Here is a 21,127-nt window from a genome sequence, read left to right as displayed (position 1 = left end):
CAACTACTTAGAAATCACTCTCGGCACATCTGCACCCCACAACCGGCCTGTGGCCTTCTCCGGGGGTGCAAGCCACAGACAAAGTTGAAAGAAGGCGTTCTCCCCCGGTGCCCAATCTCGATACCAACCCCTCCCCTACCAGGGCCACCTTGCTGCTACCCACCATCGCGAACGTGGTCAGGGGGAAAAAAAAAAGAAATCCTAACAGCACCGCTCAGCAGAATAAAGAGACCAAAGAGAGGATGACGAGAAGTGTTGGGAACTGCGTGCACGACGGGGCTGGACCAAACGGAAAGAGTCCCACTCCGCGCGCCCCTCCCCCCGGCGGGGGCGCGGGCGGGGGAGGGGCGGCCGCGGCCCCTCTCGGAGCGGCCTGTCCGCCCCGGCCCGCTCGGGGTCCCGGGGGCGCCCCGCAGCCGCCGGCGGCGGGGGCGAATGCGAGAGGGCCGGCCCCGGGGTGAGGGGTGCAGGCAGACTCTCCGGAATAACAAGTTGCAGAAGAAGAAGAATAAGCGGAATTTCCCCAACGCTGCTCCGGCCACCCAAGACAAATGCACCAACACACTCACACTCTCACACACACATACACAAACACACACACTCGGGCCCGGCAGCGTCAGCAGCCGCAGCTTTTTTTTTTTTAAACCAGATCCCTCAGTCACCAAACAAGATGGTTTTCCAAAAAAAAATTTTTTTTAATTAAATAAATAATCATAATAAAAACTTCCCCCCGACAGCATCCCGGGGTGGGGTGGGGGGGATGGAGGAGCCCCAGCTACCCTCCCCGGGCCGAAGGACAGCCGAGGGGGGCGGGCGAAGCTCCGTGCCCCCCGCCCCCGCCCGCAGCCCCCGGCCGGCCCCCCGCCGGGACAATGTGACGCCCCCTCCCCGCCGCCCCCGGCACGCCGCCTCTGTCACCCGCTCCGGCCCTGCACTCTGCGCCCAGGCTCCCGAGGCTGCTCATAAACTTACTTCCAATTTATCCTGGGGAGGGGTGGAGGGCAGAGGGGAGGAGGGGGGGAGCCAAGGTTTTCCCATTGTCTTTTTTTTCGGGGGGGGAGGTATGGGAAGGGCACGCAGGGGGGCGCCCCGAAGGGGAAGTTATTGCTCAAATCTCAAGTTGACTGAGGGGTCCTGACGAGAACACCCCCCTTTCCTTCCTCCCTCCCACACACCCCTCCCCTCCCCCTACCTCCCCCCACAACAAACTCCAAGCAGGCAGCCCCTGATCCTCCCAGAGACAAACACCAGCGACAAGACAGAGGGAGAGAAGAGAGAGGCAGAGGGGGAAGGGGGAGGGAGGGGAAATAGAGCTACTCCAGAAAAAAAGAGAGAGAGGAGAGTGAGGAGAAGAGAGAATGGAAAAGCTGGGATACTGCACCCTCCTGCTGCTGGCTGGCTGTCCCCCCTGGCAGCTGGAGGCAGGAACTCTGAGCAGGAGAAGCAGGAGGAGGAGGAGGAGGGAACTCTTCTTCATGGGGAGGGAGGGAAGAAGCTGGAGCTGCTGCTGCTGCTTCTGCTGCTGCTCTGGGCCTCTCGCACTTTTTAGATATTAGTGTGTTAAGATGGTAGGTTGTTCCCTTCTCCCTCCTCCTCCTCCTCCTCTCCTCTCCTCTCCTCTCTCTCTCACTCACTCTCTCTCTCTCTCTCTCTCTGGGCTGTTTCTTTCCTCCTCTTCCCCAGGCAAGGGGGGGTGGGGAGGAGGGGGTTGGGGGGAGGAACTGGATCCTCCTCCTCCTCCAGGAGGGACACACACAGGCCCCGGGCCGGAATCGGGAGGGGGGAATCAGAGCAGCAGGAGAGAAACTGTGGGAGACAAACAAGCCCAACTCTTCATCCTCCTCCTCCTCTCAGCAGCAGCAGCGAGCACCACCAGCCCATTCACCACCCGGCCCCGGGCCGCAGCACCTCCGCCGCCTCAGCCCGGGGATCCCTCCGCCCAGGCCCAGACACACTCGCCCGCGCGGGAGCCCGCCGCGCGGCCCCGCCGGCCCGCCGCCGCCGCCGCCGTGCGCGCCCCCGCCGCTCCCGAGAGCCGGGCGAGAGGGACTGGGGCTGGGAAAGCGGGGACGAGGGCGAGGGGAGAGGAGGCGCCGGGGGAGAGCGGGCCGCGGCGGGGAGGGAGGGGGCCGCCGGGCGGAGTGGTACGGCGGCCGGCCCGGGCCCCCGCGCCTCGGCCCGCGGCTCCCGGGACGCTCGGGTCCCCCCACCGGGGGCAGTGGGGCGGCGGCAGGGGGGGCGACGGGGGCCCGCGGCGGCGCTCGGGCGGGCGGACTACTTGACGTGTCGGTGCGGCGAATTTATTTCACTTTGCCTAAGGAACGGGGTGTGCTGCGGCGCCCATTGCCTAGGGAAAAAACCCGGATGTAAAGTGAGTGAAACTAAACTAGAGTGAAGTAGGGCAGCGGCAGCCAAACTCCAGTGCAGCGGCGGCGGCGGCCGTGATGGGGCCGAGCACCGAGCGGCGGCGAAGGCGGCCAAACTCCGGGGCCGCCGCAATCCCGGGCCCGTGCAGCGCCGCAGCTCGGCTCCCGTGCAGCCGCAGCCGAGGCGAGGCCGGAGCCCGCGGCGGCCCCCCCAACTCCGCGGCCCGAGCCCAACTCCCCCCTCCCGCCGGCGGGAGCTGCAAAGAGGCTCCGGAGCGGCCCCAACTCCCTCCAGTGCAACAGCAGTTTGAAGGGGGTGGGGGGAAGCCGTGAGGGGCAGGAGCGAGGAGAAGCGATGGGGAAGCACTGCAATGGGGGAGCGTGGTCCAGGCAACAGGAGAAAGATGCAACCTCAAGTCGAATGCAACATGCAATCCCCGGCCGCCGCTCGCCCGCTCCCTCCCCTCGCCACCCCGCCCCCTTTCCAAATAACTACCCTTGAACCACTTTATTAGCAGTACTTAGTCCAGCACTCGCTCCCGGGAGGGGCGGGGGACGGGGGCCTTCGCTCACCTTTATTTATTGCTGCTTTCTCCCCCCTCTCCATGTTTTTTATTCCTAAGTTCTTTTGTTCTAAGGGGGATGATGGCATTTACTTTTCTGCTTTGTGTAGCAGGGCAATCACTGGGAATCGGCCACGTATAATCCGGCGGTTTGTCATATTTTATTAGTGAAAGTATTTTATGCCTATTCTACCTCCAAGGACTGTAACATGGAGAACTGCAGGGAGGAGAAAAACATCAGAAGAATTCTTGTTTTGAGAGATTTCTTGGTGGGGCGGGGGAGGGCCCTTTTTTTTTTTTTTTTTTTGGAGGGGGTTTATTTAGATTTTCGAATCGATAGTTTTCAACTTGAAGCTTAACGTTTTTGCATGGATGTATTACCGGATTCTAAACCCCCAACCACAGTAAATTTTTTAAAAGTAAAAATCGTAGATTAAAAAAAAAATCCCTACTGGACAGTGATATTATCTGTTCTGTGCAGCACGCTGGACTTAACATAGTGTTGGCCTTCGCATGTTAAATAACAATAAACCCCAACCTCAACTGAATACAAATGGGGGGGTGGGGGTGGTTTTGTTTTTAAGGCTCAGCACTTTTGTAGCATCTGCCACTACGCATTTTCCAGGCATTGATTAGCCATGCAACTCCCATAGGCATGAAGTCCAGTTTTTGCAGATAAAGAGCAACAGTGGGGAGATGATTTGCCCAAAGTCAAAGTGAGTCATTCGCAGAACCAGAAATAGCCTTGGACTTTACTAGTCACATCTTTTCCATTAAATAATATTTCCTTCAAGAAACAGTATTTAAAAACAGACGTTCTTTACCTTGTTATGTATTTTCACCAGAGGTGCTTTGAGATCATTGGATATGAAGGTATTTTTTTACTTTTGTGACCTGCAAAATTAAGTTTAGTTTCTCAAGAAAAAGCAATTTTTAAAAATTCTGATTTAAAAAAAATAAAATACGGACTTTATGGTACATGTGTAGGTCATTTAGTAGTCTGAGCTTTATGTTAAAAAAAATTCACAGCAGAGAAAGTGTAAGAGTTTGAGAGTGAAAATGAAAATTCCTATAAATGATTCAAGAAGCCTGGATGAACTCATATAATGTTGTGAAACTAAACCCATAACGCAGTCAAGATGAATAACGGGAGGACAGGTGGGTAGTAAGAGCCAGCTTTACCATCTAGAGCTAACTGTAATGTATTTAAAATGAGGGAGGGGGTCTTTCAAGCTGGATCCGCTAGCTAGTCACGGAACTATAACTTAATGGTGTGATTTCAGATCATCCCAGGCTATCAACATTTTTTCATAGGAAGACTGCTCTGGTGTTCTTTCTGGGAAAAGGTAAAAAAATTTTTTGGAATTTCATAGAAAAAAATCCAGAACCTCAAATTGTATCATGCTATAGAACTGGAGTTAGGAAACTTTTTCTGTAAAAGCCCACATAGTAAATATCGTAGATTTTGCACACCATACAGTCCCTGTCACAAGGTCTCCACTCTATGCTGTTATAACCCAAAAGCATCTATACAACAACATGTAAATGAATGAGTCTGGCTATGTTCTAATAAAATTTGTATTTATAGGCCTTGACATTTGGATGTAACGTACTTTTCACGTGTCATGAAATAATATTATTTTGATTTTTTTCAGTCATTAAAAAAAAATTAAAGGAAAAAAAAACACCACATTCCCAGTTTGGGGACTTCACAAAACCAGGCAGTGAGCTGGATGGGGCCCACGGGCTGTCATTTTGCCAATCCCTGCTATAAAAAAGACTTAAGGTGGACTAGCCACTTAACTTGTACCAAAGGGTGCTTGGTTATGAAAATGTGTGGTAGCAACCAAAAATCAATGTTATGCGAAGTCATTGTGTAGATATTTAATTAAAATATTTTTAACTGAATATAAGAGTGTCTAACACTCCTGTAACTGCCAAACTTAATGGAAAAAAAAAATACTCTGGAAGTATTGCTCCTTCAACTAAGGCACTTTGGGGCAGGTTACTTAACCTCTGACAGCCTCAGTTTTCCTATCTTGTAAATTGCAGCTTAGAATACCTACTTCCGGCCCCAGGCGAGGTGTTGCATGCCTGTAATCCCAGCACTTTGGGAGACTGAGGCTGGCAGATTCCTTGAGCTCAAGTGTTCAAGACCAGCCTGGTCAACGTGGTGAAACCCCAGCTCTACAAAATGTGCAAAAGTTAGCCGGGCATGGTGCCACGCGCCTGTAGTCCCTGCTACTCTGAAGACTGATGTGGGAGGATCACTTGAGCCCAAGGAGTTGAGGCTACCGTAAGCTGAAATTGCCCCACTGCATTCCAGCCTGGGTGACAGAGTGAGACCCTGTCTCAAAAACAACAAAAGCCCTACTAAGTAGGGCTCTGGAGAAGACTGAATAAAATAATTAATGTAATGTGCTTAGCACAGTCCTGGCACATAGAACTGTATAATACATTTTCACTGTGCCCTTTAATTCATTTTCTTAGTTAAGAAGGTGAACAGGTGGCATCCCAGTATTTTGATGGTGCAGATGTGCATGTGGGATTCAGGGACTCTCGTGTTGATTGAAGATTGTGAGGTTGGCATTATAAGCTTTGGTGGGTCTTTCTCAAGCTCTCAGCATCTCCATGTGCTTGACACAGGCACTCTGTGGGCACATACTAGCTGTGTGGCCTTAGACAAAATACCTAGGTTTTCTGAACCCTGGTGTTCCTTAAACATAAAGATAATACCTTGTGAGATTGTTATAAGGGCTAAATGGCATAAGTGTTAAAGGAAAAAAAGGTAACAATTAGTATGTTAGCAGAAATTCCAGAAGTAAGCTAGAAATTGAAAGTTTATCAAAAGCTGCTTTGAGGTAAGTCCTTCAACTTTTAGACACGAATGACATAATCATAGCAGGTGCACAATAACATAAAATTTGCTCTCCTGCCACCTAGTTAACCTTCCAATCCATTTAATTGCCATCAAAACCCTGTTGAGCAGGCCAGGCGCAGTGGCTCAGGCCTATAATCCTAGTACTTTGGGAGACAGAGGCAGGAAGATCACCTGAGGTCAGGAGTTCGAGACCAGTCTGGGCAACATAGCAAGAACCCATCCAAGCTACTAGTGGGGAGCTGAGGTGGGAGGATCACTTGAACCAAAGTTTTCAAGTCTACTGCAGTGAGCCACAATGGAACCACTGCACTCCAGCCTGGACAACAGAATGAGACTCTGTCTCAAAACGAAAAAAAAAAACAAAAAGCCACAACTATTGAACAAAGGTTAAAACTCAAATCTTGAATGTTATTAAATATCAAATGTGCAGTTTTAAATTTTTGTAAAAGTACTCAAATCAGTATTTTCTTACATATTCCTGCCTCCTGTTCTATGCTTCAAGAAGTTATCCAAACTCCAAGATTAGAAAACTACTTACAGTTTTCTTCTTGTATTTTTATGGTTTCTATTTTTTCCATTTACTTTGCTACATTTGTCTTTAAAATTTTTTTTTGGTGCAAGATATGAGGTAGGAATCTAAATAACTTTTGTTCAGTAGAAAGTATTTAATTAGACCGGGCGCGGTGGCTCACGCCTGTAATCCTAGCACTTGGAGTCTGAGGCAGGCAAATTGCCTAAGCTCGGAAGTTCAAGACCAGCCTAGGCAACATGGTGAAACCCCATCTCTACTAAAATACAAAAAATTAGCCAGGTGTGGCAGCAGGCACCTGTGGTCCCAGCTACTCGGGAGGCTGAGGCAAGAGAATCGCTTGAATCCAGAAGATGGAAGTTGCAGTGAGCTGAGATCGCACCACTGCACTACAGCCTGGGCAACAGAGCAAGACTCTATCTCCAAAAAAAAAAAAGTATTTAATTAATACTAATACTGGGGTTCTATGGGACAATGTAAAATGCCACTCAAAATAATAAAACAGCTTCCTTCCTGTTTGCACTATGAGTCTAATGCAGAGACACTGTAAATATAGAAAAAAGATAATAGGCATTACATATTATATTATTATAAAGAGGCCTTATACACTATAATGGAGACTGAATTTTTCTTATTTTACAGTTTTATACTAGCACAGCACATAACCACACCCATGGATGTTAAGGTATTTTTGTATGTGTATATGATTGTGTCTGATGTCTGGAACTTGACAGTATTTCAAATAAAGTAATGAACCCCCCCTGGAAAGGACTAATTGATGGCTTTCTCATCCAACCCGGCCCCCCTTCCCACTTCACTCAACCACTATCCTGTTTTCTGCTCCAGGCTGAAAAGTAACCTCATTATCTCTTAAAAGGTCAGCCCAAAGAAGATTTGAACTCTGTCTGAAAACCTAAGAGTTCTATTTCTTCATTGAGGCAGGAAGGTAAATATTGGAATTCATCAGCTCTTCTTTTTCTAATTCTTATTGGGCTGGAATAAATGAAAACCTGGCTTGTACCAACAAAGTGCTTAAATAAGTAGAGAAGACATATCAATGTGATTTTTAAAGAATTATGACAGAAAATCCCCAGTGACTAGCAGAAGTTGAATGCACTTTCTCCCCACTGTCTGAATGGTTTCTGATCTTTTTGAAAAATCTTCACTGTAAGTGTCTTCTGTGTGCATTTGTGGTAGGCCAAAATCATAATTGGAAATGGGTCAGCTATAACTTGTAAATATATATTGGTAGATAAACAGTCCACTCTAGAGAATACCTTCAATTTCATTACTTTGCCATAATCTCCAAGGTCAATTCAATCCTAAGTAATTTCAGTTGTGTGTGTGTTTAACAGCATTCACTAGACCAGGGCTCCTCAACCTCTACACTATTGACATTTTGGGCCACATAATTTTTTTGTTGTAGGACTTTTAGCAGCATCCTTGGCCTCTAGAGGCCAGTAGCAGCTCCCCAACATTTGTGACAACCAAAAGTATCTCCAGGCATTGCCAAATATCCAGTGCGTATAGGGTGAGAGTGGAGTCCAGTGGGAGGAGTGTAAAACTGCACTGGGGTCGGGTTTGTTGGGAGGGGATGGTTGAGAACCACAGAACTAGACTAAATGCCATGGCGAGATTCACGTGTGCGACTCTACCCTCCAAGAAGCAGATCCTGATTCCTCTTGCAAAAGTAACTGACGCAGATCAGGGGGCCTGGGCTGGACCTGTTAGAAACTAAAATGGCTGCAATTAGAGCTGTAGAAATGTCTGCCTTAAAGCTGCTGAACTGCTAAACGTATCACAGGGGTATTTTTCCAAGACTAGGGATTTGAAAGAATTTTATCATCTTGTTATTTCCACCTTCAGTGTCTAGTCTTTGATGTCTATTATCAACATAAATAAATTACACTGTGGGCCTGAGCAATGGCGTTATCTAGTGTAAGGTGTTACCAGATTTGGAGGCTGAGAAACTCGAGTGAGTCTGGGTTCTGCAGATGTCCAACTAAACACTTTATCTTTCTGGACCTATTTCCTCCCCTAAAATGGGGAAAATAATAATACTTAATAGACTGGATTGTTTTGCTTTTGTTTTTTTGACATGGAGTTTCACTCTGGTTGCCCAGGTTGGAGTTCAATGGCGCAATCTCAGCGTACTGCAACCTCTTCCTCCCAGGCTCAAGCGATTCTCCTGCCTCAGACTCCCTCGTAGGTGAGATTACAGGTGTCCGCCACCACGCCAGCTAATTTTTTTGTATTTTTAGTAGAGACAGCTTTTCACCATGTTGGCCAGGTTGGTCTGGAACTCCTGACCTTAGGTGATCCACCCACCTCGGCCTCCCAAAGTGCTGAGATTACAGGCACGAGCCACCGCACTCAGCCTCACTGGATTGCTTTGAGGGTCCAAGCAGTTAACGGGAAGTTAGCAGGGCTTATTCTTGAGGAATTAGTAAAACTGGAATCAAACAGTCCCAGGTTGACCTTGGACAAATGATGCGCTATCGCAAGCTGCAGTTTCCTTATGTGCAAAATGCAGAAATAATCATTTTACTTTATAGAGTTGTTATGGAGGTTAAATGAGATAATGTGTGTCATACGTGCTTGATAAATATTATTTTGGTTCATTGGTAATTTGTATCACATTGCACAATTACGTATTTATTTTTATTATTTCTTTTCTGTGAGCATTGAAACCTGGAAACCTGAAAAACGAATTAGTATACCCATATGAGTGAAACTGTGTTTGAAATATATTACATCCCAAATTCCAACCAAGTGAAAGCAGTTTTAAACTGTAGTATAAAACCTTCTGTCTTGCAAGTGAAATCAGTTAGGGCACACGTTTCTTACAATAACATAAGGTTCTCCCCTCATTTAAATAATGTTCTAATAAGTTTTTTACGACCTCTGTATTACATAAAGCACATGGGGTCAGACATAGCATGCCCAGCTAGCACAGTTTGTCCAGTCATAAACATTTAAATGTGACTAGGTGTTATCCCAAAATTCACCTTTCCCCAAAACACTGGCAAATTGCATTGCAGTCCTAAAACTGAGTGCAGATGGTGAGATACTCAGGGATCTGACAGTATCTTTTACATAAACTCTTTAATTGGAGTATAACATTCATAAAGAGAAGTGAAAAAACCACAAGTTGTACGTTTTTGTAAATTTTCACCAAGTTAACACACCTGTGCAGAGGTGTTCTCGAAGGTTAGAGAATTCTGTAATAAATATGTTTTATCATTGGGGTGGGGGATAGAAAGGGATATCGTGAATCTGAAAGAAGACAGTGGAGATTTCCCAGACAAGATAGCAATTGCCTTTGATATGCAAATGTGATTTTGAATTATCAAATGGAGATATTGTAAAATGATAAATTGGAATCAGATTACCAATGCAAAAGTTATATCACCATTTGCCACTTGATGTGTGATCTTGGACAATTTACATCAAGCGCCTCAGGAAAAAAAGAAAAGGAAATTTTATACAGCAAGGGAGCTGGATCAGAATAGCTAAGGGATGCTGTCACAGAGCCCCAGGACTCACACCAGCAAGGAGGGTAGGTCTGTGGGAAAGCCTACAGAACGAGAGAAAGCAGGGTATCTGGGGGCAGCAGGCAGGGTGATGAACCAAAAAGCTGTGAAGATAGCTCGGTTCTGAACAGAAAGCCACAGGGGTGTGCCTGGCATCCAAACAGGACATGACCTGATTTTTTTTTTAGAGACCAGAGTAAGGTCTAAGAGTGATTGCTTGTTTGATGTGGGTCTAGAGAGAGGAACGAGAGAAACTGCAGCCACAGGAATCATAATCCCAGAGGTCAGAGTCTTGAAAGGCCTGTGCACTAAAGGAGGGGGACTCGTTTAGGGCTTTATCCAAGGCCTAGTGACTGGAGCACCTTATAGCTTATGAATGACCTCAAATGTGTATGTTTAGGCCCGACATTCCCTCACACTGCAATAAGATGTAAGTGCGCATTTGAGTCAACCTGACTACTGAATGAGAGAAAGAGATACTACAGTACCGAGGGGGAAAGGAATGGGGCAGACTGGGTATCGGAACCGAAACATGGCAGAGGAGTCCCCTTTTGGATGATAGCAACAGGGAGTTCCCCCAAATCCAGCCAGTAACCTGATTTGTCACAGCTGGACGGTTGGGTCTCTCATTTCTTTTTCATTGTCTCAATCCTGTAAATGGCTTATCATCTTTGAAAGGAGACGATTTGGTTTCTCATTCCTTGATTGGTTGCAGAAGATCTATCAGCATACACAATCCAGCAGGACAATTATGGTGAAAAAGTGTGACCCAGTGTTCTTACTTTCATCAAACGTCTCTTGTTGATGGGTAAAGGATATGAAATAAGCAAACCAGGGATGGCAAATCTGTGGGTTTCCCAGGGCCTAAACTTGACCTCAGAATCCTTCTCAACACAGTGCATCAGGCAGCCATTAGGAACTGTTTGGAGCTTGCCCAAGATACAAATCTATTTTGGCATACCTGGACTCAGCCCTGATGTCTTGCTATAATTAATGCACCTTTCCTATCCACTTCTCCCAAGCCCAGTGTAAAGGGTGTCAGATAGGAAATTATGCCCAGCTTCAGCCCTGCATATTCAAATTAAGCCCTGGATAGGTAACAATTGCCTATTTAGGGAACTGTTCTCATATTTCTGAGTTTATAACTGATTTATGACCTATAAATAGTCACATCAACCTCATTGCTGAATAATTTACATACTGAGGTCGTGCTCTTTGAATGAACCTGACACCCATTAGTGTTAAACCAACCAGCCGTGTGCATTCAAGCTAGAACACATGGAGAACCACACCCCAAAGCAGTCGGAATGGAGAAGCAGAAGGCCTAGATTTTATTCTCTCGTTTTAAGTCCAGCCAATTACTTTCCTTTTAGCCCCATTTTCTTTCTCTCTAAAATAGGATTTTATTTCCTCATAAGTGGCAATGTTAGGAGAACAATTTAAATAATAAATGGGCTGGGCACAGTGGGTCACGCCTATAATCCCAACACTTTGAGAGGCCGAGGTGGGTGGATCAACTGAGACTAGGAGTTCGAGACCAACCTGGCCAACATGGCGAAACCCCATCTCTACTAAAAATACAAAATACTAACTGGGCATAGTGGAGCGTGCCTGTAATCCCAGCTACTCGGGAGGCTGAGGCAGGAGAATCATTTGAACCCAGGAGTCAGACATTGCAGTGAGTTGAGATTGCACCACTGCATTCCAACCTGGGTGGCAGAGAGTGACTCTGTCTCAAAAAAATTTAAAAAAACAAAAATTTTTTAAATGTCTTCAAGGTTCTCAGAACTCAAAAACTTAAGACAAAAAGCATCATTTCTGTAGCTGTATCCTTCTTTGATGAAAGCCTTATTATCCTAGTGCTAAACAGAGGTTGGTAATTTGTGTTTTATACTTCATTATGCAAAAAAACCCCAAATCTTTTCAGTACTATAATGTTGATGAGATGAGATGGGAGGGATACAGTCCACATTGTTCCCACCTGTAAAATGGACTTGCCATACCATTCATTTCCCTCTCCTTGCTTACAGAGAACTGATGAGATAGAAGTTGCAGATGACCAAGATTACTGAAAACGGGCTCTGTGAGTGAAAGAAAGAGGAATGGATTAAAGTTAAAATGACACTACTTCAACCATCTCAGCATCAGGGTTGGTGGACAAAACTAGAGGTAATAGTAGGTTGGGGACTTGGGTCTAAGAATTGCTTTGGTGAATATGGAGATGACACAGAGAAGAAGGGACCTGAAACATTATGGTCTAACCTAGTGAGAGTCAGAATTTAAAGACAAGAAGCATATTCCAATAGCCACTTGGGGAGTTTTGAGTCCCTGAAGGTACAGGTATTATGAGTTTCAGAGCCACACACACTTTATTTTAATACTAGTTCCTCAATTAGCATAAGCATAAACTTATTATTTTTCCAAGTACATTGAGTTGTCGCTGTTCATCTAATAGAAAAGAAAAACTCATTCCAATTCCAATCTGGATGAATATTATATTTCCTTTGATAAACGTCAGTGGGTTGATGGGAACGGATTCATTCCAAGTGGAAATGCTCAAACCTAAGCTTTGTGACTAACTGTGCCTAAAGACAGCTCATTTCATACTGGAGTGTCCTCGCCTCAGCAGCTCAGGCAAAACCAAAAAGATCACAGAGCAAAACCAATGGAGAGTATGACAACATTAACACAGAAATTTTATGTTCACATGTTACTGGAACCTAATTCAATTTACGAAAATGGTGTTTTAAAGAAACATGTTTTGTCCTGAGTAATTGTGAATAACCAGAAAAATCAAACAAATAAAATTGACAGTAGCCAATACAAGTGGGCCCTGTTTCCAATTTTTAAAAATCAACTCTTGGCCGGGCGCGGTGGCTCAAGCCTGTAATCCCAGCACTTTGGGAGGCCAAGACGGGCGAATCACAAGGTCAGGAGATCGAGACCATCCTGGCTAACCCGGTGAAACCCCGTCTCTACTAAAAAATACAAAAAACTAGCCGGGCGAGGTGGCGGGCGCCTGCAGTCCCAGCTACTCGGGAGGCTGAGGCAGGAGAATGGCATAAACCCGGGAGGCGGAGCTTGCAGTGAGCCGAGATCCGGCCACTGCACTCCAGCCTGGGCGACAGAGCAAGACTCCGTTTCAAAAAAAATATATATATATATATATATATGAACTCTTGAAATGAGGGTGGGCTGGGCGTGGTGGCTCACACCTGCAATCCCAGCACTTTTGGAGGCCGAGGCAGGCGGATCACCTGAGATCGGGAGTTCAAGACCAGCTTGATCAACATGGAGAAACCCCGTCTCTACTAAAAGATACAAAATTAGCCAGGCTTGGTGGCACATGCCTGTCGTCCCAGCTACTCAGGAAGCTGAGGCAGGAGAATCACTTGAACCTGGGAGGCAGAGGTTGTGGTGAGCCGAGATTGTGCCATTGCACTCCAGCCTGGGCAACAAGAGCAAAACTCTGTCTCAAAAAACAAAACAAAACAAACAAAAAAAAAAAAGAAAGAAAGAAAGAAAGGAAGGAAGGAAGGAAGATGTGTTCAGATATAATATTTTCCATTAAAGTTTTTATTTTTTATTTTACCAAACGTATAATTTCAGGGAAATTGTATCTTCATTGCTGGTTGGATTTCATGGAAATAGCTCCCAAAGCTATAAATTTAAGTTTCTCCGTTTTCTCAGGTGCATTTAGCTTTTTGACACATCAGGGTGTCTTAAATTTCTGTGCTCTGGGAATCCAGGTCCCAGTTCTGCTATTAGCTAGTTGTGCACTTGAAAAAGTCACTGACTTAACAGGCTTCCATTTTTTTCATCTTAAAATACCTGTATCTTACCACACTAGGATAGTTGGTGGATTTAAAGTAGGGATCCCTAACGTTTTCCTAACAAGTATTTTTTTTCTCATGAAGGCTTATTGTTAATTGTTAACGATAAAAATAACAACTGCCATTTACTAAGCATTCTGGGCCAGATGTTTTGTACATATTTAAAATTTTATAGATAAGAAAACTGAGGCACCGAGGGGTTAAGTAAATTGCCTAAGGTCACATAAATAGTACATGGCAAAACTGGGATGCCTGCCCACAGCTACTTAGATTCAGCTTCTGCTTTCTCATGGGAATTCCCATGAGCCACAGGGAAGGAAGTGTGGGGCAGCACTGCGTTGAGATGAACCAGGCGAGGCCTTAAGGAGAATGGATGGATCCTGAGACAAAGGTCTCCGAAGAAGAGCAACTCATTTTCTCTTTGGCAAAAAAAGAAGTCAGTCTTCATCCTACTTAACAAGATGCGTGGTATGATGGAAAATGTGGGGTTTGGAGTTAGAAAGGCCTGGGTTAGAATCTTCACTAAGTTTGATCAGGCTCGGTGGTTCATGCCTATAATCCCAGCACTTTGGGAGGCCGAGGCAGTCAGATCACTTCAGGTCAGGAGTTTGAGACCAGCCTGGCCAACATGGTGAAACCCCACTCTACTAAAAATACAAAAAAAGTAGCTAGGCGTGGTGGTGGACGCCTGTAATCTCGGCTACTTGGGAGGCTGAGGTGGGATAATTGCTTGAACATGGGAGGTGGAGGTTGCAGTGAGCCAAGATCATGCCAGTGCACTCCAGCCTGGGCAACAGAGCGAGACTCCATCTCAAAAAAAAAAAAAAAAAAAGAATCTTCACTAAGTTACTACTTAGTTGAGGGGCTTTGGACAGGTGACTTATCCACTCTTTGCCTCATATGTCTTATCAAGGAAATAGGATGGGATAGGATGTGAAATGAGAATAGGATAATAATATTGGCAGAGCTGTTTCAGTGGGTAGAAATAATTCGTGCAAAGTGTCTTGAAGGCACATGAAGGCATACAGTACATGGCAGGCAAAATATCAAATCCTTCTGTAAGTGCTTTCCTAAAGTATGTTGTTAATAGGCATTAGGCAATAAAAAGAGAAAGGATGGAAGAAGTTTTAAGGGCGGGGACAGTTTGGCAGTCAAGTAAATCTGGGAAGATGCTGTTAAGCAAAATTAAACTCCTTTACTGCAGGACTTCTCAGAGCCTTTAAATTGCAAAGATGCAATAGGAATCTCTAAGAGGAAGCTTTTTATCAATTTATTTTGAGTCTCAATTTATTTTGGCCCATTTTAATGGTGTTTCTTACAGGACTGGTGTTTCTGGGGGCACGTATCAGGAAGCACTGATCTGGTGGCTCTTGGAGGAAAAAGCTGGCTTACTCAGGTCCAGTCATCATGGTGCATTTCCTGTTTTGTAGTACCTCTAGAACTGTCTCTCTTTTCTATCTATTTCTCCCAAAAACAGGATTTCTCCTCCTTACAAATGTCATAGAAGGAAGCTCTAAAGAGTGATTTCCAGCATCCATACGAGTGATTTCCAGCATCCATACGAGTGATTTCCAGCATCCATACGAGTGACTTCCAGCATCCATACGAGTGATTTCCAGCATCCATACAAGTGCAAAGTTCAGCTCCCAACAGGAGCAGACAACGTCCGCAAAGCAAACCAAGCAAGACCCATGGGGCCAAGGCATTAAGTGGTTTCTCAGGGTGGTGGAACGTGGCTGCTTCCCTGCTTCTCCCAGAGAAGCTTTAAATGTGCAGGTAAGTCCCCAGACCACCAGAAAGCACCAACATGGGGAAAACAGACCCAGTCACTGGCCCAGAGAGTCAGAAATCAGCCCATCCAGGTGACCCCACTTAGGCTCCTGTTCATGCACTTGTCAAAGGCCAGCCCAGCCCAAGGAGGGGGAAAGAATTAGACAGAGGATCAGCTTTTTATTTTCATGTACAAAGCACTTGCCCTCGGGTTATAAATGTTATTGCATTTGTGTAGCACTTTACTGCTGCCCTCAGCTTGCAAGCATCACAGGATCCCAGTGGCAGTACTTCCCTAACCCTTGATCAATAGCTTATTTCTATCGCTTTCAGTCTCAGCTGCCAATCCGTTCTGTATAACGTGGGAGGCAGACTTCGCTGCTCTCCAGCTGTACATGCTATGAATGTAAACGGTGCAAGTAACATATGTATTATATGTATGTGTGTGTGTGCACTGAATGGGGGACATGAGACTTTTGAACAAGGAATAACAAAAATGGGACCCTTGTTCTGGGAGACTCCCATAAAGCTGGGAGTTTTCTTTCTAGTTTCTCTCTCCTTTTCTCTCTTTCCCTCTCTCTGAAACGATGTACTTGGTATTCTGTCATGTGGCAGGAGAAATTCTCTCTTAAGTTTCTGTGTTTTTATTTGATACATATTTGGGGGAGCAGGTGAAAAGTGAATGGAAAGATCTAAATTCCAAGAAAGAAAGGGTTATGTCCATCTTATTTGTCACCCCTGTATTCCCAGCACTTACACTGAGCATAGCACAAAATAGGTGCTCAGGAAGTATTTGTTGACTAAATGAACGAATTCAGGAATGGGAGGATAAGAGGGCCCCAGAACAATCCTCTGGAACTGCCTGAGCAAAGAGGCAAAGGCCTTGTGTGGCTGGCTGCAAGGGGGACCACAAAAGGTTTAATGGGCATCTACTTTATTTTATTTTTATTATTTTTATTTTTGTTTTTTGAGATGGAGTCTTGCTCTGTCTCCAGGCTGGAGTGCAGTGGCATGATCTCGGCTCACTGCAACCTCCGCCCCCTGGTTTCAAGTGGTTCTCCTGCCTCAGCCTCCTGAGTAGTTGAGATTACAGGCGCCCACCACCACACCCAGCTAATTTTTGTATTTTTAGTAGAGACAGTGTTTCACCACGTTGGCCAGGATGGTCTGGATCTCCCGACCTCATGATCCAACCGCCTCCGCCTCCCAAAGTGCTGGGATTACAGGTGTGAGACACTGCTTCCAGCTGGGATTCTACTTTATTTAAGTCTCACTCTAGGCACCTTGGGAACCACAGAGAAATGAGATCATAAGCATAACCAGATACTACCGTTCCAGTTTTCCGGGGAGCAGAGTCAGCCAAGAAACTGCTTAGGGGACAAATTCCTCATCTCACCTTCTTTCCCTCATCTCTGAAGCTAGTTTTAAGACAAACCCACTCTGGAAGACACTTTGAAGGATGAAGGAGGACCCCAAAGCTCCGTGACATTCTCCAGCTCCAGGAAGATGACTCCATCTCGCAGTAAGGCAGCCAGGACTGCCCTTGTCTGAACCTACGTCCTTGAGGCTCAGCCAAACCTCTCCTTCCGTGGCAGAGGGATGTTTAGGTGACATTCTTCTCCCTGCCACTCAGCATCTTTTAAACAATCCTCCTCCACCTTGGGAGAATATGCATGAACTCACTGCAGTCTAGGACGACGGAAGCTGAAAATTGTCTTTCTCCCTGGGAGTGAAATTGGTCACAAGGGGAAAAACACACCTCCCCTGAAAAATAAGAATCTGGGGCCAGGCGCGGTGGCTCATGCCTGTAATCCCAGCACTTTGGGAGGCCAAGGCGGGCAGATCACCTGAGGTCAGGAGTTCAGGACTAGCCTAGCTAACATTTTAGTAGAAACCCCGTTTCTACTAAAAATACAAAACTTAGCCAGGCGTGGTGGCACACACCTGTAATCCCAGCTACTCAGGAGACTGAGGCAGGAGAATCGCTTGAACTCAGGAGGCAGAGGTTGCAGTGAGCAGAAATCGTGCCACTGCACTGCAGCCTGAGCGACAGAGCAAGACTTGTCTCCAAAAAAAAAAAATAATAATCTGGGATGACTGCAGGTTCTTTCAGGCAAAGTTCTTTTGCTTGCCGTGGTAGAAATCCATGTCAAGTGGAATTAGTGAAGAAGGGACCTCGTTCAAAGGATATCAGGGTATGTTGCAGGGCAGGGGCATTGGGCTCAGAAGGACCGGGTGCCAAACCCTGGAAGATGGACTCCCCAGGAATCCTTGGAAGCAGCGACACCCCATGTTTGGCTGCTGCCAGCTGCACTTGAGTTTCCTCGGCCTGCTCACCCCAGCCTCAGGGGCCTGTGACGGGAGGGGAGGAGGTTGGCACAGGCCCTTGGCTCTGCAGCACACCGCCTGTAGTGTACCATGAATTAATATTTTTAATAAATCCTGTAATTATCTTGTGAACAGAACATTTTTGTTGCACTATGTTTTTCGGTGTTAAAAGCATTAATTTGTTCGATATAAACATTAAAAATATACCATCGTTTTTGTAACCTTGTTTCTTTATTTTCTTCATGGAAAGTGGGCTCTAAGGCCCCAACTAAGAGGTACGCTTGGCTTTGCGTAGCCACCCCAAGTGGCCAGCCAGACTGCGGCCAGCTCTCAGACCCGGGTTGGAATGTCTAGGAGAGATGTTCAACTGGCATACTTAACTGTTAGACCTCAAGATCCCTTTTCCATGCAAGGAAAATCCTCTTCCTGGGCTCACCTTGTGCAGAATCTCAGATACTACAGGTCTCCAACCAGCTGAGCAGGGGACTCCCAGGGCTGTGGAATCTCAGGGGAGCTCACCTGGCAGCTCAACTTTCCTAAGTGTGTACGACTCTGCTTCCTCCCAATTCTTGTCTCTCTAGTACATCGCTATCTTCTCTTGATCCTGAAATTTTTTTGTTTGTAATGTTCTGTTTTATCATATGTTTTGCGTTCCCTCAAATCCTTTGTGGCAGGACAAAAGACCAAAAAGTTGAATAAATATCGGGTTTGTACTTAATGTCATCAAATCAACATACATCTTGTAGGCGCCTCAGGAGCCTAGCCAACCTCCAAGAGGGCTTGGTCCAAGTCAGAATTAATTTGTCCTTCTTCCTTCCCTCCCTCCGTTCCTTCTTCCCTCCCTCTCTTCCTCCCTCCCTCCTTTCTTCCCTCCTCCCCTCCCTTGCTATCTTTCTCTTTGCTTCCTTTTTTTTGTTTTCTTTTTTTTTTTGAGACGGAGTCTCGCTTGGTCACCCAGGCTGGAGTGCAGTGGCCGGATCTCGGCTCACTGCAAGCTCCACCTCCCGGGTTTACGCCATTCTCCTGCCTCAGCCTCCCGAGCAGCCGGGACTACAGGTGCCCGCCACCTCGCCCGGCTAGTTTTTTGTATTTTTTAGTAGAGACGGGGTTTCACCGTGTTAGCCAGGATGGTCTTGATCTCCTGACCTCGTGATCCGCCCGTCTCGGCCTCCCAAAGTGCTGGGTTTACAGGCTTGAGCCACTGCACCCGGCCCCTTTTTCTTGTTTTCTATGAGTAACTTTTTTTGTGGAAGCAATACAAATGTCTTTAAAAACACTTCTTAAACACTGAAGTATGACCAAAAGAATAAAAACAATTCAAATTCCCACCACATCCCCCCTAAGAGATAATTACTGTTAATATTTTGGTCTACAACTTTCCAGATAATTTTCAATCAAATTAGCCTCACTGTGAAAATAACCCTACTGTAATGCTGACTTATATCCTATTTTTTAACTTGGCAACATGTTATGTTTCTTTGCACATTATTGCATTTTCTTCTGGAAACATTTTATTTTCTAAACTGGAATCAACTTTGTTTTTCTGATATATAAAATATTTAACCAATACAGAGAAATAGAGTCCCTCATAATCCCACTTCCTAAAAATAATCACTATTAATTTTTAAAATCCTTCAAGTTTTTATGTATGTGTAATCATACATTTATATAGACAGAACCCTAACACATCGTTGGATAGTGTTTGGTAAACCGCTTTTTCCTTCTTAACACTAGATCATGAGTATCTTCCCACATCAATACATCATGTGGCGGAGGACAGTGGCTCATGCCTGTAATCCCAGCAGGTGGGCGGATCACCTGAGGTCAGGAGTTCGAGACCAGCCTGCCCAACATGGTGAAACCCTGTCTCAACTAAAACTACAAAAATTAGCTGGGCATGGTGGCATGCGCCTGTAATCCCAGCTACCCGAGAGGCTGAGGCAGGAGAATCACTGGAACCCAGGAGGCAGAGGCTGCAGTGAGCCAAAAAGAATGCACTATCCTTCTTGATGGCTACATTGAATTCTATTCCATTGAATAAATGGACCATAATTTATTTAACCAATCACTTCTTGTTGGAAACATATTCTAATTTTTCAATTTTTAACTATTATAAGGAATTATTATTTTTTCAATTTTTCACTATTATAAGGAATACTGTGCTCCTTATAATGATGTAAGCATCATTGTGTATGCTTCTTTGTCACATATCTGATTATTCCTTTAGAAAAAAATTCCTAGAAGAAGAGTTGCTGAGAAAAAAAGATACATCTTTTAAAATTTAATCATATTAATGAACAGTCCTCCAGAAAATGGCACCAATTTACATTTCACCAATATGTGTAAGATAAACTGATTTTCCACACCATCTCCAACATTGACCATTATCACTCTTTTTTATCTTTGCTAGTAAGATGGCTGAAAATGAGATTTCATTTTGGTTTCAATCTGTAAGTCTTTGATTATCAGTGAGGTTGAAGCATGCTTTTATATCTTTATTTGTCCAATTTAGTTTATGAATTACCTAATTACCTATTCATGTGTTTTGCCTATTTTATTTTATAAAAGCATTCTTCTTTTCTTATTGATTGGTAAAAGTCCTTTATATATCAAGGCTGTTAACCTTGATATCTATGTTGAAATTGTTTTTTCTCACTTAGTTCATTGTATCTTTTGCCATAGAAAATTTTCATTTTTATATGTTTGGTGGGTTTTCTTTTGAAATGCGGTCTCATTCTGTCACCCAGGCTGGAGTGCAGTGGCATAATCTCAGCTCACTGGAACCTCTGGCTCCCGGGTTCAAGCTATTCTCCTGCCTCAGCTTCCGGAGTAGTTGGGACTACAGGTGTGCGCCACCACGCCCAGCTAATTTTTGTATTTTTAGTAGAGACAGGGTTCCATCATGCTGGCCAGGCTGGTCTCAAACTCCTGACTTCAAGTGATCCACCCACCTCAGCCTCCCAAAGTGTATTTTTATGTATTTGTACCAGCCTGAGCAAACAAAAAGCCAAGTAACGGCCTTAAACCATACAATATTAGCTGTTTAATTAACCTGAAATTCAGAAGTAGGTGGTCACAGGATTGGTCTGGTGGTTCAGAGATGACATCAGTCTCTGTATGTCCTTCAGATTTGCCATTTAGTGTATGTTGACAGTGCCTCCCCTCAGTGAGACAAAATGCCTGCTACACCTTTAAATATCACATCCTCGTACTCTGATTAGGAAGGACAAGGATTTAAAAAAAAAGGAGAATAAGGACAAGGAATTTTTTTGCCGTCTCACAGATCTGCTATTTTCATTGGAGAGGAAATTCTCTCCAAGAAGG

General features: G+C 45.2%; 1 protein-coding gene across 50 annotated transcripts in view; it reads right to left on the bottom strand.

Annotated features, from left to right (window-relative positions):
* Positions 1–1,906, bottom strand: part of PHF21A (PHD finger protein 21A) — a 194,256-nt gene extending 192,350 nt beyond the window's left edge. For 36 of the 50 annotated variants that reach the window (XR_010580805.2, XR_012423294.1, XR_012423288.1 and 33 more), the window contains exon 1: positions 1,382–1,906. The gene's annotated coding sequence lies outside the window, so the exon portion shown is untranslated. Of the gene's footprint in view, positions 1–163; positions 267–1,381 lie in introns of those variants that run through there. The other 14 variants (XM_074013827.1, XM_015434850.4, XM_074013821.1 and 11 more) reach the window with 1 other exon arrangement.
* Between the last annotated feature and the right edge of the window lie 19,221 nt (positions 1,907–21,127).

Source organism: Macaca fascicularis, chromosome 14 (genome assembly GCF_037993035.2).
Source record: "Macaca fascicularis isolate 582-1 chromosome 14, T2T-MFA8v1.1".
Lineage (NCBI taxonomy): Eukaryota > Metazoa > Chordata > Mammalia > Primates > Cercopithecidae > Macaca > Macaca fascicularis.
This window is presented reverse-complemented; position numbering and strand designations above follow the sequence as displayed.